At 39.3% G+C, this 19,369-nt stretch overlaps 1 pseudogene; it reads left to right on the forward strand.

Annotated features, from left to right (window-relative positions):
• The window catches only part of LOC124969037 (olfactory receptor 7G3-like), a 31,894-nt pseudogene that overhangs the window by 3,729 nt on the left and 8,796 nt on the right, over window positions 1-19,369 (forward strand).

A 19,369-nucleotide genomic window follows, 5' to 3' on the forward strand; every position in this document is an offset into this window, starting at 1 on the left:
TAAAAATGTATTATACTGTCATGTGTAGCTAATTAAAACTAATAAAAAAATGTTTTAAAAAGCTGTAGGGCTTATGACCACATCAAAGTTAGCTTTAGACAACAGGTATTCTGCAATCATAAAGATGTGTTTCAGATTAGGGATAGGACAATCACATTATTCAGGAAAGAGAGGCCAGGAAAACATCAGCAAATACATGAAGAGTTTCTTCGTTGCTGATTTGGCATTGTGGTGATTTACTACCAAATGAAATGTGTGCTGAGTGATAAAAATGAGTTCAGGTTCCTGCCTGAAATCAAAGGCAAAAATAAATTTCTGGTGGTTCCAGCTTCAGTTGCAAAAGACAATACAAAAATGCTTTCTGGAAGCAAGTAGGCTTTTCAAGATCAATACCTAGTGAGCAGAGACAAAGGGGATTTACTGACAAATTAAAACCCTGTTAAACCTAAGCATGGTTAGATATCTACAAACACTAAAACACAACTAAGCAACCCATTTGCCATTCATAAATAGGCAATGTACACTATATATACTTTCTAATAATATATATAATATATAATTCTGTGTGATATTACATAAAGGACTGTTTTGAATAAGATATTTAAAATGATAAGCAGAAGAATGGAAATATCATGTATCTCACAAGAAAGGAAAATAAATATCTATAGAATAGCTCTCAATCTCATAATAAGAAAAACGTAAATTGATTGAATGCTATATTGTACCTAGTAGATTATCAGGGTAAAGGACCTCTTCAGGGAAGTTATGGAACACCAGAAATATATAATAGTAGGGTAAACAGGTTTAACCACTTAAAACTTTTTGGAACTAACCAAAGGTGAAAAGCTCCTCTTTTATAGCCAATAATTTTACCCCAAAGACAAAATTGTCTTTTAACTTCTTCAGAGGACATAGAGGTGACTGTTAAATACCTTTATTGTAAGAGAAAAAATAATAGCTACCAGAATTTCACCAATGCCAGAAATGTCCCATATTTTAATGTCATCATATATAACATGTAACTACAGAGCACTGAAAGCAGAGAGACAACTGCTATACCCAAGAGCATGACTGCTTCTGAAGCGAAATCACACTCACAAGAAGTCATCATTTTCACTAATTAAACCTGAACTTCAATACTAGTACGTATATTTATTAAGAGGGATATCTGAAGAATTGATTAAAAAAAATCATCAGCATCTAGGCAAATGACCGGTCTATGGGGCACAGGTGATCAAACAATGGCATCAAGTGGGGACTCCACCTGCCCAACTCCACCTCCGGTCACAGTGACCCCATTTGCTGTGTCTCCTCTGCTTCTGTTATGAGGAAAGACAGGATTACATTCACAGTCCGTCCACTGAATCAGGTAAATGCTCCTTCTCTGCAAATTCCCTTCTTCCAAACAAGTAACAGCCACCATTTATCCCATAATTGAATTGCAAGTTAGCAGGATGGGATCTGGTGATATTTCAAGGACCAATATTCAGCCCACTTCAGAGGTACAATATGGCTGGTCCATGATCCACGACTTACTAGTTAAGCCACCTGTAGCAGGGTCTCGGATTGTCACCTCTGGCATTATGTCCAGATATGACATTGCACATGCCATTATGATCTGTGGACGGGAATGAGAATGGTGTTAGGATGAGGCCTCTTTGTGAGGAATTGAATGAAGCTCTACACTCTGTCCCAGTACATTCCCATACTTTGAAGATCTAAGAATGGAAGGTCACTCTATTGTTAGAGTTATCATAAGCATAGGATTCTTTTCTTATTAGCACAGAATTCATCTTCATTTAAGAGGTTCAACTACATCACAGTCATCTCAAAACACTGATATCATTTAATTCTGCCAGTTGCACAGAAAATGCAATGCATATGTTGATGCTATTTTGCCTCAAACAGATATGAATTACTAGTAACAGATCAAAGGAATTGCATCCTGGGTTATGAATTTTAACCCCCTGTCTCACAGTAGTATCACCAGTGGAAGACAACAATGATGACCCTGGACAGGTGCTTGAAAGTTGGCTTTTCTGCTGATATAACCACACTTGTTCTTCTGTGTATTTTTTTCCTGTTCTCCTTAACTAATGTGCCACCTTCTGAGGGTGCAATACAAAGAAATTTACTACAACTAGAACCCTTATTTTGGGCTCCACTTCTGTGAAATCTGAACAAAGAAATTGTGTTGGATAATGGAAAACCTAAGTCAAATATCACAGAGCTAGATCAAATAAAAAGTAAGGTTTAAACCAACATAAACTGGTCCTTGGGTGATCTCAACATTTTAGAAGAATGTAGAGACAAAAGAGTCAGGAATTCCAGATAAGCAAGAACACTTCACATACACAAAATCCCCCAGTCACCGATGAGAAACTGTTCTTCCATGGATTTTTCTCAAGGTCTCCTTCAGGTCCTTGTTCCTCAGGCTGTAGATAAGGGGGTGCAGCATTTGAGGGACCACAGAGTACATAACTGAAGCCACAGCAGAATTTCTGAGGGAGTCAGTCACTGAAGAGCTAATGTACCCTCCAAATCCTGTCCCAACAAGAAGGAGACTACAGACAGGTGAGATCCACTGGTGGAAAAGGCTTTATGCTTTCCTTCTGATGAGGGCATTCTCAAGACAGAGGACTCAATGTGAACATAAGAGAAAATGATCCCAGAGAGAGGAAAATCAGCAAATATGCAAACTGCAACATATATCAAGATGTTGTCAATGAGGGTATCATAACAGGACAGCTTGATAATCCGAGCAAGTTCACAGAAGAAGTGGGGGATCTCCAGGTTTGTGCAGAAGGACAGATGCAAACACCATCAGACTGTGCAGCAGGCCATCTACAATGCTAACCTACAATGAAAACAGTGTCAGCAGTCCACACAGGGAGGGATTCCTGGTGACTATGTACCTGAGTGGATGGCAGATGTCCATATAGCAGTCATAGGCCATCACTGCAAGTAGACAATTTTCCAAGCCACCAAAAAACAAGACAGGCTGCGTGAGGCAGATTGTGTAGGTGATGCTCTGTCTCTGTGTTAGGATGTTCACCAACTTCTTTGGGTTCGTGCTTGTGCTTAAACAGATGTCAGTGAAGGACAGTTTGGGTGTGTGGAGGTGGGAATCAGAGCTGATGGCCAGGATGATGATCAGATTCCCCAGAATGGTGACCAGGTACAAAGACAGGAAGAGGCTGAAGATGAGGGGCTGCAGTGCTCGGTCATTTGTGAGTCCCAGGGGAAGGAATTCTGAAACAGCTATCTCATTTCTAGCTTCCAAGATGTTGATAAACCTGTTGCAAATGAAGTGGAGAAAATACATAGGTCCGCATCAGCAGTACAATATGGGAATATGTTTGAACACCACTTCTGTAGCCACAATGATCTCTGGACATTAAAATCTAGAACTCTGAGATAATCAATTCTGTTGCTAAGTACCAGTTTGTGGTATTTGGTTATGGCATTCTTCCAACTAATACACCCAACACCAACATAAGAATGTGAAGAAATATTAAAGTGCTTTTTAACCGTCATTACATTTGAGAAAGTGAAGATTTCTGCTCTGAAGGAAAGGGGACATATCACACTGCGCAGTATGACTTCAGGTGAGTGCATAAAAGAATGTGTCAGGGGGTGACATTCAGTGGACATGCAGGGCACAAGGCTTGTTTCTCATCATCTTAGGCGCATGCTTTCTCTCTGCCTCCCCAAGATGAATTTCTCAAAACACATCCTCCCTCATTTCTAAAGAGTTAACATGGGGGCTTTGTGTTTCCCTTCTGACTTCAAGAGGAATGATAATTCACATCTTACCTGAATACTGAAGATGGAAAATGTCCTTCAGGAAGTGCAGACAGACTTTAGAGATAAAGGGGATCCTGGTCAGGGAGGTCATGTCTGGGAGGAGGCTCAGGTGTTGCTTCCTGAGCAGGGCAGGGCTGTGGAGTGAGGTCAGAGGCTGAAACCTGATGCTGTTTCCCTGGGGTCTCAATATCCAAAGGTCCTCATTAGAGCAGCTTTTTCACAGTCACTCTCATGCCAGGAGAGCAAGTCCTTAAAGACAAAGACTGTGGAGGCAGGGAGTTCAAGATAGCTGATTTCCTGACCCCAGAGGCCAGTTGTCTGCCCTTCAGCTCTCCCCACTATTCTTTCTCCTCTCCACTTTCCAGACCTTGCACATGTCATGCTTCTACCTCGATAATAAATCCCAGTGCCCCTTCAAGTTCAACACTAAAACACTTTTATTCACTTAAGTCATCTTGAATCCTCATTCCTGTTTGAGGTATGAGAATATGTCCCGTATATGTGGGTGTAAATAGTGTCCTTTTAAATGTTAACTACACGGTGAAATGAATCTAACCTGACTTTCCCACCTACATCCACAAATATACTGCAGTGAATCTCATCGTCATGTAATCCACAAAAAACTAACTAAAAAAAATTTAAAAACTGGCAGACTTCCTCAACAGGACTCCCATAGCACAAGAAATAAAAGCAAGAATTAATAACTGGGATAGATTCTAACTAAAAAGCTTTCTCTCAGCAAAGGAAACTATCAGCAATGCGAAGAAAGAGCCTACAGATTGGGAGAAAATCTTTGCCAATCATACTTCAGATAGAGCACTAATCTCCAGAATCTATATGAACTCAAAAAACTCTACACCAAGAATGCAAATAATCCAATAGACAAATGGGCTAAGGAAATGAATAGACACTTCACAGAAGAAAATGTACAAGCAATCAACAAGCATATGTAATAATGTTGAACATCTCTAGTAATAAGAGAAATGCAAATCAAAACCACCCTAAGATTCCATCTCACCCCAATTAGAATGGCGATTATCAAGAATACAAGCAACAACAGGTGTTGGCGAGGATGTGGGGAGAAAGGGACACTCATACATTGCTGGTGGGGCTGCAAACTAGTACAGCCACTCTGAAAAGCAGTGTGGAGACTCCTTAGAAAACTTGGAATGGAACCACCATTTGACCCAGCTATCCCACTCCTTGGCCTATACCCAAAGGACTTAAAATCAGCATATTACAGAGATACAGCCACATCAATGTTCATAGCTGCTCAGTTCACAATAGCCAGATTGTGGAACCAACCTAGATGTCCTTCAATTGATGAATGGATAAAGAAACTGTGGTATATATATAGAATGGAATATTACTCTGCCATAAAGGATGGTAAAATTATGGCATTTGCAGGCAAATGGATGAAACTGGAGAATATCATGCTAAGTGAGATAAGCCAATCTCAAAAAACCAAAGGACGAATGTTAATGCTAATAAGTGGATGAGGACACATAATGGGGGGTGGGAGGGGTTAGTGTTAGGGTTAGAGTTAGGGTTAGGGAGGGGGTCAAGAATGGAGGAAGGAAGGACTGTATAGAGGGAAAAGAGGGGTGGGAGGGAAGGGAAAAAAAAACAGAATGAATCAAACAACATTACCCTATGTAAATTTATGATTACACAAATGGTATGCCTTTACGCCATGTACAGACAGAGAAACAACATGTATCCCATTTGTTTACAATAAAAAAAATTAAAAACTGAAAGTAAGTAGCAGAGAGATAGGTTGAGTCAAGGGAAGGAAACAGGGTAAGAGAACAAGGGGAGGGATTAGGGAAATGCTGGAGACTGGATTGGAGCAAATTATATCCCACATCTTCCTAATTTTGCCAAAATGAGTCCCATGATCTGTTTAACCAAAAAGAACCACTAAAGTGTTTGGCAGTGGGCATGAGATAAGAATGGAGTAACTTTATTTTACATAGAGGGAAATGAGAGGGAGGAGGGGCGGGGTATGAAAGATGGTGGAATGAGACAGACATCTTTACCCTATGTACATGTAGGATTACACAAATGGTATGAATTACACATGCACAATCATAGAACTGGAAAATTGTACCCCATTTGTGTACAATGAATCAAAATGCATTCTGTGCAAACAACAACAAAATAATAAAAGATTTCAAAGGCTGACCTCTTACAATATTTAGCGTCTATATAGAAATTTTGGCACTTGATTTTGCTTTATTTTATTTTATTCTCTTATTGCTTCATGTCTATAAGCCTTGCTTTCCCAGTTGTTATCACAAACCACAAAAAATAAAAAAAACAGTAAAAATAAAAAAGAACCAATAAAACAGAAAAATCTGAGCTAACTATTATAAAAAACAAATATGCATAGTCTTAACTACAGTGGATATTGACGAAAATTTAATTTTTGTTCTTTATACTTAGCACAGAGCAGTTCAATTTATTTTCTTGATCACTGCTGAAGGTCAAAAAAAGACAGGACCATGACACCTTGTTCAGAATATGAAAATATATCCTACAATTTTGTCACAACTGTTTCCATAGTTTTCTTCATAAAAAGAGACTGTGTGTTGAAATTATGTTTATTCAGGTTTAATAGAGAGAGGTGATAACTTAGTACCAAATCACCAAAAAGCAGGACAGTTCTGATGTCCATGAGCTCAGCATATGTGGTCGGAATTTAACCATCACTTTCTGAGCAGAGGTGGTGCTCCAGAGAAGTGTTTGTTTTAAAAACTTTTACTTTAAGTCTTCAATACCTTCATGTGTTCTCAAAACATTTTACCCCATGTTCACCCATTCTGTATGCATTTGTAATTTTCAAGGTTATTATTTAAGATTTTGGGGAAGGTGGCATCCTTCTTCACCTTTTTAAACTTGCTAAATTTTAAAGCATGTTAATCAAGATAAATTGTGCAGATATCACTGAGCTAATAAATGGCCAATCTTCGAATGGACCACAAAGATAACGGTTTAATGAAAAAAAATAAGTTAATGTTTTTCAGATACTATCAAAGAACTCAGAGAAAGCATGTTGAATGGGTAGGAGCCAAGGATCTCTGGAATTATCCCCATAAAGAAGAAAGGAGTTTCTCTTTTCTGGTGATGAGGACTAAATGCCCAGGAGAAGATGTATTGATAAAGAAAGATGTAGAGCTTCTTTATCTGAGAAATACGGATGAACTTGAAAGTTAAACAGAGTCTAGACCCAGATCTATGGGCTTGGAGTCCATCATAGTTTCAGAAAATCCTACAAGAATTTAACCACATTCATCATTCACTGGTACATGTATCTGTGACAGTGTCTACCTTGTTGAGCAGCAGAAGTCCATGGAGTGAACAGGGGTGGAGACCTGACCAGTGACTGGTAAGGGGCAACCATAAACCTGCAGATTACAAATGTTGCTACAGCCTCATTGGCTGGACCTCACAAAAACATGGGTGGAGAAGATCTGGAGGCAGTCATTTTAGAGACTTTCTTAAGGAGGTCTGCTGTAAGCAAGAAGAGAATGAGTTTATTGTATGCTTTTCTTTTTTAAAACTTTTTCTTTCTGTTACATCTAATGGGATTAGTAGGTGCATGTAACAGGATTGGATCAGTCTTGTTCCCTCTCCCTCCCTCCTCATTCTCCCTGATCCATTTGCTCTACCTAGGGATATCACTCCTATTCTTGTTGTTATTTTCATTCGTGCCTTAAAATTCTATGTGAAAATGGGGTTCATTGTGTACATAGATACATGGAAAGATCAAAACTATTAGATTTCTTTGCCAGTGCCTTCCCAAGCCATCCTCTCCTCCATCCCTCTCCATTCCTTCTTCTACTCTATTGGGCACTCTTAAATTTTTATGAAATCCTTTTTTCCCCCCTTTTTTCCCTAACATCTACATATAAGAGAAAACATGAGAACCTTGATTTTCAGAATCTGATTTTTATTACTCAGTATGACATTACCTAGTTCCATCCGTTTATCAGCAAATCATATACTTTCATTATCTTTGTTTTTTTAAAAAGAAATTCCTGAAATTTGACATCATGATATCATACTTTGGAGTTCACTCTTTTCCATCATGTGAGGTGACCTATGATACTAATGGATTATCCACACCGAAGGTCAGTAAGAATCCATCACCGACATCCTGATATCTTCCTGAAACACAGCATCAAAAATGTGCCTCAGCTTTCAAGGTCTCCGGCTCTCTGAACACATTGTTAGTATAGAACATGGAGAAGCATCAAAATCGGCCTAGAGCAGCGTCCTCAAAATTGTAGTGTTATGACTTCTGTTTTCATGAGCCATTACTTTCTAATTCTATTTAATTTTTATTTATTTTTATTTGTTCTACTTTGTTATGTGTGACAGTACAATACATTGTGCATTTTGATAGATCATACATAAGAGGAGTATAATTTCTCATTTTTCTGATGGTACATATTGTAGGATCACATTGGTCATGCAGTCATATATGTACATGAGGTAAAAAGATCTATTTCACTCTACTATCCCTTTCTATCCCCTTCACTCCCCTCCACCTTATCTAAAGTAACTCTATTTTCCCTAGCCCACACTCCTTATTGTGAGATAGCATTCACATATCAGAGAAAACATTCTGCTTTTAGTCTTTTGGTTTAGCTTATTTCACTTAGCATGATATTCTCCAACTCCATCTATTTAGCACATTACTTTCAATTATCCCATTAGAATGAATCATTATTCTTATGATATGTTGCACACAATTTCTTTCCAAATCACAGGAGAGAAAGAATATAATATGCAGGAATCTGAAAAACCTTAAGAAAAAACTTAAACATGTGTTTTTGCATACTGAGCTGAATTTTAGGATGATAAAGACACACTGTCCCAAGACAAGTGTCTAGACTATTGCTGAGGTTTGAAAAACAAAAGAAAGGATTTCAAAGACAGAATGAAAAAGTATGCATGGACACATCCTAAGGTATAAAGATTGAGGGAATTCAAATACTGAATCCAATTTCTTATCAGGGAAATCACTTGTTGAGAGTGAAATAATTGTAATGTAAGATAGTCATTGGGATAGTCAATGGAGGTGTGAGACACTCAATTCCTTACGTTTCCTAACTTGGTGTTGGCCGATCTCTCATTTTGAGATACCATGAGTATGTCGCCATGTCCCTCCCATCTTTCTGCTCACATCCATCACAAGACCACCCACATATGGACATGCTTCCTTCTGTATTAGGTTCTGCCTCCCTTCAATAGTTATATTATAGTCACAAATGAAATGAAGTCAAAAAGAAGACATGTACCGCTATGGATATATATTTTTGAATATATCTCTATAAACATATAAAAACAAGTGGAAATACCTAGACTATATAATAAAACAAAACCACATAATCCAATGAAAATCTCAGTATTGCAGAGGAAATAATCATACACTCGCAATCTGTGCATCTCTAGGGTTACAGTGCCTCCCACTTGTCTCTGTGTCTTCTCTCTTTGCCTATCTTATAAGGAAACGTTTTTACATTTAGGGTCCACTAACATAACAGGAAAATTTCCTGTTCTGAAAATTACTTTCACCCTTCATCATAGTGGTGTTATTCACCCACTTATCATATTAAATAAGCAAGAGTGAGTGGGATCAGATTTGGGCTTATTTGGAGGGCCACTATCCACTCCACCATAGAAATGTAGTCTAGTTCATGTGTGGAAATATAAAATGTCAGCACATGAAGGGGAAGGACTCTCAGTTTTCTGCCTCTGACATCATGTCCAAATATGACACTGAATTTGTTACTATCACTGGGGGAACTCAAGGAGAACCAGTCCTGGGTGAACTCAGGAGGGCTGAATGAAGCCCTGCTCTCTGTTTCTGTTTCTGTCTCTATTTAGATATCCTTGATATAAAAGTTAACTCTATTTTTTCAGCCTATAAATGTTAGAGATTCTTTTCCTTATTATAGTGAAGACAACTTCCTTGCTGAGTTTAAAATATCTCACCACCCCTCTCGAACCACGATACTATGAATTGATGCCACATTATAGATAATAAAATGGAGTAAGGTAAAAGTTATTACTACATGAGATAGACTTTATATTAGGTAGAGAGGAGTGAAGGGGGGGGAAGGAGTATAGGGGAAGGATAGATAGTAGAGTGAAACAGACAGTATTGCCTCATGTGCATGTATGACTGCATGACTGATGTGATTCTACAATATGTATAATCAGAAAAATGTGAGATTATACTCCATTTATATATGATCTATCAAAATGTATAAATGCATGCTACAGTTTTATATAACTAATTAGAACAAATAAAATTTATGATTACACAAATGGGAATCTACATTGTGTACAACCATAGAAACAAAAAGATGTACCACATTTGTGAACAACTAATCAAAATGCAGTCTGTAAAAATTTAAAATAAATAAAAAATTAAAATTTTTTAAAAAAAATTACAGAGCTAGACATAAAGCAAAGTCAGGTTTCATTCAAAGCTAAAATACACCTACTCAATGTGTTATTATTTAGAAGAATGTAGTGATAGAAAAATTAGGCATTCTTTATTTTTCAATTTTCAATTTTCAATTTCTTTTTTTTATTATTTTATTTTTATATATTTTTTTATTATAAACAAATGGGATGCATGTTGTTTCTCTGTTTGTACATGGCGTACAGGCATACCATTTGTGTAATCATAAATTTACATAGGGTAATGTTGTTTGATTCATTCTGTTATTCTTTCCCTTCCCACCCACCCCTCCCATCACTCTTTTCCCTCTATACAGTCCTTCCTTCCTCCATTCTTACCCCCCTCCCTAACCCTAACTCTAACACTACACTAACGCCCCCATTATTGTGTCATCATCCACTTATTAGCGTTATCATTTGTCCTTTGGTTTTTTGAGATTGGCTTATCTCACTTAGCATGATATTCTCCAGTTTTCATCCATTTGCCTGCAAATGCCATAATTTTATCATTCTTTATGGCTGAGTAATATTCCATTGTATATATATACCACAGTTTCTTATCCATTCATCAATTGAAGGACATCTAGGTTAGGTTCCACAATTTGGCTATTGTGAACTGAGCAGCTATGAACATTGATGTGGCTGTATCTCTGTAATATGCTGATTTTAAGATCCTTTGGTATAGGCCAAGGAGTGGGATAGCTGGGTCAAATGGTGGTTCCATTCCAAGTTTTCTAAGGAGTCTCCACACTGCTTTCCAGAGTGGCTACACTAGTTTGCAGCCCCACCAGCAATGTATGAGTGTACCTTTCTCCCCACATCCTTGCCAACACCTGTTGTTCCTTGTATTCTTTTTTTTTTTTATTGTACACAAATGGGATACATGTTGTTTCTCTCATTTGTACATGGCGTAAAGGCATACCATTTGTGTAATCATAAATTTACATAGGGTAATGTTTGATTCATTCTGTTATTTTTTTCCCTTCCCCCCACACCCTCCCACCCCTCTTTTCCTCTATACAGTCCTTCCTTCCTCCATTATTGCCCCCTCCCTAAACCTAACTCTAACCCCTAACACTAACTCTTCCCACTCCCCATTATGTGTCCTCATCCACTTATTAGCGATATCATTTCTTTGGTTTTTTGAGATTGGCTTATCTCACTTAGCATAATATTCTCCAGTTTCATCCATTTGCCTGCAATGGCCATAATTTTATCATTCTTTATGGCTGAGTAATATTCCATTGTATATATATACCACAGCTCTAAACCTACCCTAAACCTAATGCTAGCCCGTCCCACCCCCCATTATATGTCCGCATCCGCTTATCAGCGAGATCATTCGTCCTTTAGTTTTTTTGAGATTGACTTCTCACTTAGCATGATATTCTCCAATTTCGACCATTTGCCTATAAATGCCATAATTTTATCATTCTTCATTGCGGAGTAATATTCCATTGTATAAATATGCCACAGTTTCTTTATCCATTCATCAACTGAAGGGCATCTAGGTTGGTTCCACAATCTGGCTATGGTGAATTGAGCAGCAATGAACATTGATGTGGCTGTATCTCTGTATAGCTGATTTGTCCCTTTGGGTATAGGCCAAGGAGTGGGATAGCTGGGTCAAATGGTGGTTCCATTCCAAGTTTTCTAAGGAGTCTACACACTGCTTTCCAGAGTGGCTGCACTAATTTGCAGCCCCACCAGCAATGTATGAGTGTCCCTTTCTCCCCACATCCTCGCCAAAACCTGTTGTTGCTTGTATTCTTGATAATCGCCATTCTAATTGGGGTGAGATGGAATCTTAGGGTGGTTTTGATTTGACATTTCTCTTATTACTAGAGATGTTGAACATTTTTCCATAATGTTTGTTGATTGCTTGTAGATCTTCTTCTGTGAAGTGTCTATTCATTTCCTTAGCCCATTTGTCGATTGGATTAGTTGCATTCTTGGTGTAGAGTTTTTTGGATTCTTTATAGATTCTGGAGATTAGTGCTCTATCTGAAGTATGATTGGCAAAGATTTTCTCCCACTCTGTAGGCCTCTTTCTTTGCATTGCTGATAGTTTTCCTTTGCTGAGAGAAAGCTTTTTAGTTTGAATCTATCCAGTTATTGATTCTTGCTTTTATTTCTTGTGCTATGGGAGTCCTGTTGAGGAAGTCTGGTCCTAAGCCGACATGTTGAAGCTCTGGACCTACTTTTTCTTCTATAAGATGCAGGTCTCTGGTCTGATTCCGAGATCCTTAATCCATTTTGAGTTTAGTTTTGTGCATGGTGAGAGATATGGGTTTAGTTTCATTCTGTTGCATATGATTTCCAATTCTCCCAGCACCATTTGTTGAAGAGCTATCTTTTCTCCATTGCATATTTTTGGCCCCTTTGTCTAGTATGAGAAAATTGTATTTATTTGGGTTTGTGTCCAGTGTCCTCTATCTGTACCATTGATCCACCTTTCTATTTTGGTACCAATACCATGCCTTTTTGTTACTATTGCTTTGTAGGAGAGTTGAAGATCTGGTAATTGCGATACCCCCTGCTTCACTCTTTCTGCCAAGGATTGCTTTATCTATTCTGGGTTTTTTATTCTTCCAGATGAATTTCATAATTTCTTGCTCTATTTCTGTAAGGTACATCATTGGGATTTTAATTGGAATTGCATTGAATCTGTATAGCACTTTTGGTAGTATGGCCATTTGACAATATTAATTTCTTCCTATCCAAGAACATGGGAGATCTGTTCCATCTTCTGAGGTTTTCTTTAATTTCTTTCTTTAGTGTTCTGTATTTCTCATTGTAGAGGTCTTTCACCTCTTTGGTGAGATTGATTCCCAAGTATTTTATTTTTTTCGATAGCTATTGTGAATGGGGTAGTTTTTCCTAATTTCTCTTTCTGAAGATCATCGCTTATGTATAGAAAATGCCTTAGATTTATGTGCATTGATCTTATATTCCCGCTACTTTACTGAATTCACTTATGAGATCTAAAAGTTTTCTGGTGGAATTTCCTGGTTGCTCTAAGTATACAATCATATCATCAGCAAATAGGGTATAGTTTGAGATTCTTCTTTTCCTATTCAGATCCCTTTAATTTCTTTGGTCTGTCTAATTGCTCTGGCTAGAGTTTCAAGGACAATATTGAATAGAAGTGGTGAAAGAGGGCATCCCTGCCTTGTTCCAGTTTTTAGAGGGAATGCTTTCAGTTTTTCACCATTTAGAATGACTATTAGCCATGGGCTTAGCATAGGATGGCCTTTACAATGTTAAGGAATGTTCCCACTATCCCTATTTTTTCTAGTGTTTTGAGCATGAAGGGGTTGCTGTATTTGTATCAATGACTTTTTCTGCATCTATTCGAAATAATCATGTGATTCTTGACTTTAAGTCTATTGATATGGTGAATTACATTTATTGATTTCCTGATTTTGAACCAACCTTTCATCCCTGGGATGAAACCCACTTGATCATGGTGCACTATCTTTTAATATGTTTTGTATGCGATTTTGCTAAAATTTTGTGTAGAATTTTTTGCGTCGATGTTCATTAAGGATATTGGTCTGAAATTTTCTTTCCTCAATGTGTCTCTGTCTGGTTTAGGTATCAGGGTTATATTGGCTTCATAGAATGAGTTTGGGAGGGTTCCCTCCTCTTCTATTTTATGGAATACTTGAGAAGTATTGGAATGAGCTTCTTCTTTAAAAGTTTTGTAGAACTCGGCTGAGAACCATTCTGGTCCTGGACTTTTCTTTGTTGGTAGGCTTTTGATGACCTTCTTCTATTTCATTACTTGAATTGGTCTATTTTAAATTGTGTATGTCCTCCTCGTTCATTTTAGGCAATTCATATGTCTCTAGAAACCTGTTGATGTCTTCGAATTTTCTATCTTGTTGGAGTATAGATTTTCAAAATAGCTTCTAATTATGATTTTGTATTTCAGTCGTGTCTGTTGTGATATTTCCTTGTTCATTCAGAATTTTAGTGATTTGGGTTTTCTCTCGTCTTCTCTTCTGTTAGTGTGGTTAAAGATTTATCAATTTTGTTTATTTTTTCAAAGAACCAACTGTTTATTTGTCAATTTTTGTATTGTTTCTTTTGTTTCAATTTCGTTGATTTCAGCTCTGAGTTTGACTATTTCCTGTCTTCTACTACTTTTGGTGTTGGTCTGTTCTTCTTTTTCTAGGGCTTTGAGCTGTAGTGTTAGGTTGTTTATTTTTTGAGTTTTACTTCTTTTACTAAATGCGCTCCATGAAATAAATCTTCCTCTAAGTACTGCTTTCATAGTGTCCCAGAGATTTTGATATGATGTTCTTTGTTCTCATTTACCTCTAAGAATTTTTAAATTTCCTTCCTATTATCTTCTGTTATGCATTCATCATATAATAGCATATTGTTTAATCTCCAGGTGTTGGAGTAGTTTCTGTTTTTTACTCTTTCATTTACTTCTAACGTCAATCCATTATGATCTGATAGAATACAAGGTAGTGTCCTATCTTCTTGTATTTGCTACATTAGCTTTGTGGCATAATATATGGTCTATTTTCGAGAAGGATCCATGTGCTGCTGAGAAGAAAGTGTATTCGCTCTTGGTGGATGATATATTCTATAAAAGTCCTGTTAAGTCTAAATTATTGATTGTGTTATTGAGATCTATGGTTTCTTTGTTCAATTTTGTGTGGAAGATCTGATCCAGTGGTGAGAGAGGCATGTTAAAATCACCTAGTATTATTGTATTATGGTCTATTTGGTTTCTAAAATTGACAAGGATTTGTTTAACATACATGGATGAGGCCACTGTTTGGGGCATAGATTTTTATGATTGTTATATCTTGCTGATTTATGCTTCCCTTAAGCAGTATGAAATGTCCGTTCCTTATCCTTCTGACTAACGTTGGCTTGAAGTTCCACATTATCTGAAATGAGGAAGGATACTCCAGCTTTTTTGCTGAGTCCATGTGCATGGTATGTTTTCCCCCATCCTTTCACTTTTAATCTATGGGTATCTCTTTCTATGAGGTGAGTCTCTTGCAGGCAACATATGGTTGGATCTTTCTTTTAATCCAATCTGCCAGTCTATGTCTTTTGATTGATGAATTCATTAACATTCAGGGTTATTATTGAGATATGATTTGTATTCCTGGTCATTTGGTTCATATTTAAAATTTATTTATTTATTTATTTTTTTTGACACATCTTGGTTCCTAGTTTATGTGTGAGTTCCTTAGGATAATTCCTCCCTTTGCTTCTTTGTTTTTTTATTCTTCCTCATGAAATATTTTGCCGAGAATGTTCTGTAATGCTGGCTTCTTTTTGTAAATTCTTTAGCTTTTGTTTATCATGGAAAGATTTTATTACATCGTCAAATTTGAATGTAAGCTTTGCTGGGTATAAGATTCTTGGTTGGCATCCATTTTCTTTCAGAGCTTGAAAAATGTTGTTCCAGGCTCTTCTAGCTTTAGGGTCTGGATTGAAAAATCTGCTGATATCCGTATTGGTTTCCCCCTGAATGTAATTTGGTTCTTTTCTCTCACAGCCTTTAAAATTCTGTCTTTATTTGTATGTTAGGTATTTTCATTATAATGTGCCTTGGTGTGGGTCTGTTGTAATTTTGTGTATTGGAGTCCTATAAGCCTCTTGGACTTGATTTTCCATTTCATTCTTCAGATTTGGAAATTTTCTGATATTATTTCATTGAATAGATTGTTCATTCCTTTGTTTTGTTTCTCTAAGCCTTCCTCAATCCCAATAATTCTCAAATTTGGCCTTTTCATGATATCCGATCGTTCTTGGAGATTCTGTTCATGATTTCTTACCATCTTCTCTGTTTGTTCAACTTGTATTCGAGGTTAAATATTTGTCTTCAATATCTGAAGTTCTGTCTTCCAGGCTGTTCTATCCTATTGGTTATGCTTTCTATGGAGTTCTTAATTTGGTTTATTGTTTCCTTCATTTCAAGGATTTCTGTTTGTTTTTTTTTTCCAATATCTCTAACTCTTTATTGAAATGATCTTTTGCTTCCTTGAATTTGGCTCTGGTTAACTGGTCGATTGGTGTGATCATTCAATGCCTGCATTTGCTTCTTTCATCTCATCATTCAATCCTGCATTTGCTCTTTCATCTCATCGTTTCTTCCCTAATCCATTTAATTATGTACATTCTGAACTCCCTTTCTGTCATTTCTTCTGCCATGCAGTCCGTTGGATTCTATTAGTAATATCTAGATTTGTTTGGGGCATTTTCTTCCCGTTGTTTTCTCTATTGTTCAGGAATCAGTGGTCATTAAGATATTGCAGATTTCCTCTATCGACTTATAATGTCCCTGAGAATTGCTAGTATATCCCTCTTATCCTTCAGTTAGCTGAAGTCTTGGAGGAAGTTGATAATGCGGAGCTCCACGAAGAAGCTGCCTCCTAGGGTGGTGACCCTCAGGTGGCGTATATTCCCTGCTAGGGGTCGAGGTGTCTACCACTTGTTGACCAATGGTCCATCCAACAGGGGAACTAGGCTACGGGCTGAGGCAAGGTCTGTTTGTGCCTGTGTCTCTGGTTTTACTGTCCTTTTCAGAAAACCTCTCCCGGTAGGGAAGACTCACTAGTGGGAACGTCTCGCTGGTTCAGTTCCCCTCCTAGAGGTTCCCCTCAATCTACAACTACCGCCTGGGCTGGGCTGTCTTCCTCTGCAAGACATTCCCAGGGGGCCCGGACCTACCTCCTTGTCCTGGGAGCCTCACCCTCCGCAGGAGAGTCTCCTTAGGCTGCCTCTCCCAGATAATCTGCCCGCAGTCCTGGAAACTTCGCTCCGCCCCTAGGCGGGTCTCTTGTGTGGCTCTTCCAGCAAGAAACCACCTAGCTCCTGGGACCCTACTCTGCACACCTAATTGCTGGCTATGCGGCCCTCCTCTGAGCCGCCACCTGGAGCCCCGTACAACAGCTCCGATACCCAGAGACCCGCCACACACCTCCTCCTCCGGACAGCGGCTGGGTTTCTGACGTAGTCACTAGGAGCCCAAGCAACTCACTTCGCGTCTCCCCTCCCGCCAACCTCCTGTAGCCCTATGCATTCACTCCAAGCCCAAGTGACCCGCCCTGTTCCTCCTCCTTGGGGTACCCCCCGGGTGTTCAGGAGCAGTGGCTTCAAGACCAAGTGACCCACCACGCTCCTCCTCCAGGCAGGCCACTGGTTTTCAGGAGCGGTCGCTTTGAGTGCAATCAACTCACCACTCGCCTCCTCTGGCAACCAACTGTGGCTCTGATGCAGTCACTCCTAGACCAACCGACCCACCGCGCTTCTCCTCTTCCTGGGCAACCCCCCGGGTGTTCAGAAGCGGTTGTTCTGAGTCCAAACAGCTCGCGATGCATCTCCTCCTCTGGCAACCGCCTGTGGCTCTGATGCAGTCACTCCTAGACAAAGCGACCCGCCGAGCTTCTCCTCTCCTCCGGACAACCCCCGGTGTTTGGAAGTGGTCGTTCTGAGTCCGAACAGCTCGTCACGCAGCTCCTCCTCTGGCAACCGCCTGTGGCTCTGATGCAGTCACTCCTAGACCAAGCGACCCGCTGGGCTTCTCCTCTTCCTCCGGGCAATCCCCCGGTGTTCAGAAGCAATTACTCTGAGTCTAAACAGCTCACCACACAGCTCCTCCTCAGGCTGCCGCCCGGAGCCCCAGTGGTTGCTCCGAGTCCAAGGGCTGTGCTGAGCCGCCGCCTCTACGATGATCCCAGTTTTCCGTGTTTACCGCTCCAGCGGGGGGAGGGGCGTCTCGCCGAGCAACTCCACTTCACAAATTCCCTGCGTCCCGGGGCTACCGCCGCATCTGGGATGCCTCCCCAATGGGAAAGACTCACCCGGCGGTTTGAGTTGGTCCCAAGTCTCTCACTATCTCCTCTTTTGAATCCTGCGTCCTGGAGCAACGTGAAATGCAGCCGCCCTCTAGGCTGCCATCTTGAAACTTGCTTGTATTCTTGATAATCCGCCATTGTAATTGGGGATGAGATGGAATCTTAGGGTGGTTCTGATTTGCATTTCTCTTATTACTAGAGATGTTGAACATTTTTCCATATGTTTGTTGATTGCTTGTAGATCTTCTCTGTGAAGTGTCTATTCATTTCCTTAGCCCATTTGTGGATTGATTATTTGCATTCTTGGTGTAGAGTTTTTTGAGTTCTTTATAGATTCTGGAGATCTTCCTCAATAGGAAACCTATCACTTCGACTTTCTCTACAATTCCAAAGCAAAGAACACATCATCGAGGAATGCTATCCTACCATGAGCTTCCTCAAGGCCTCCTTCATTGTCTGTTCCTCAGGTTGTAGAAAAAGGGGTTCAGCATCTGAGTGACCACAAGAGAACATCACTGAAGTAACTGCAGTCTTCCTGGGGGAGTCAGTCACTGCAGAGCTAATGTACACCAAAACCAGTCCCATAAAACAAGAAGAACAAACAAACAGATGAGATCCACAGGTGGAAAAGGCTTTATGCTTTCCTTCTGATCAGGGCATTCTCAAGATAGAGGACACAATGTGAATGTAAGAAAAAATGTTCCCAGAAAGAGGGAAAACGAGCAAATACACATGCGTGCAACAAATACCAGGATGTTATTAATAAGGGTGTCAGAAACAAGCACGCGCAATGACCTCACTAGTTCAGAGAAGAAGTGGTGGATCTCCAGGTCTGTGCAGAAGGACAGACGTAGTACCAACAGAGTGTGGAGGAAGGCAATCCATAGTGCTGATGAACAGAGAGGATTGAAGAAGATAGACATAGAGGTAGGGATTCATGATGTCTGTGTACCTCAAAGGGTGACAAATGGCCACATAGTGGTCAAAGGTCATCCCTGCAAGGAGAAAATTTTCCAAAATATTAAAACCAGGACAAAGCAGATATGAAAGAGGGAACCTGTGTAAGATAAACTTTGATCCTGTGATTGGAATGATCAGCAGCATCTTGGGGATTGTGGTGGTGCTGAAACACGATGCCATTGAAGGAAACATTGGAGAGAAAGAAGTACATGGGGGTTGTGAGGTGGAAGTCAGAGATGGCCAGGATGATGAGCAGATTTCCCAGGATGGTGACCAGGTACATGGACAGGAAC

The sequence above is a fragment of the Sciurus carolinensis genome, chromosome 17 (assembly GCF_902686445.1).
Source record: "Sciurus carolinensis chromosome 17, mSciCar1.2, whole genome shotgun sequence".
NCBI classification, from domain to species: domain Eukaryota; kingdom Metazoa; phylum Chordata; class Mammalia; order Rodentia; family Sciuridae; genus Sciurus; species Sciurus carolinensis.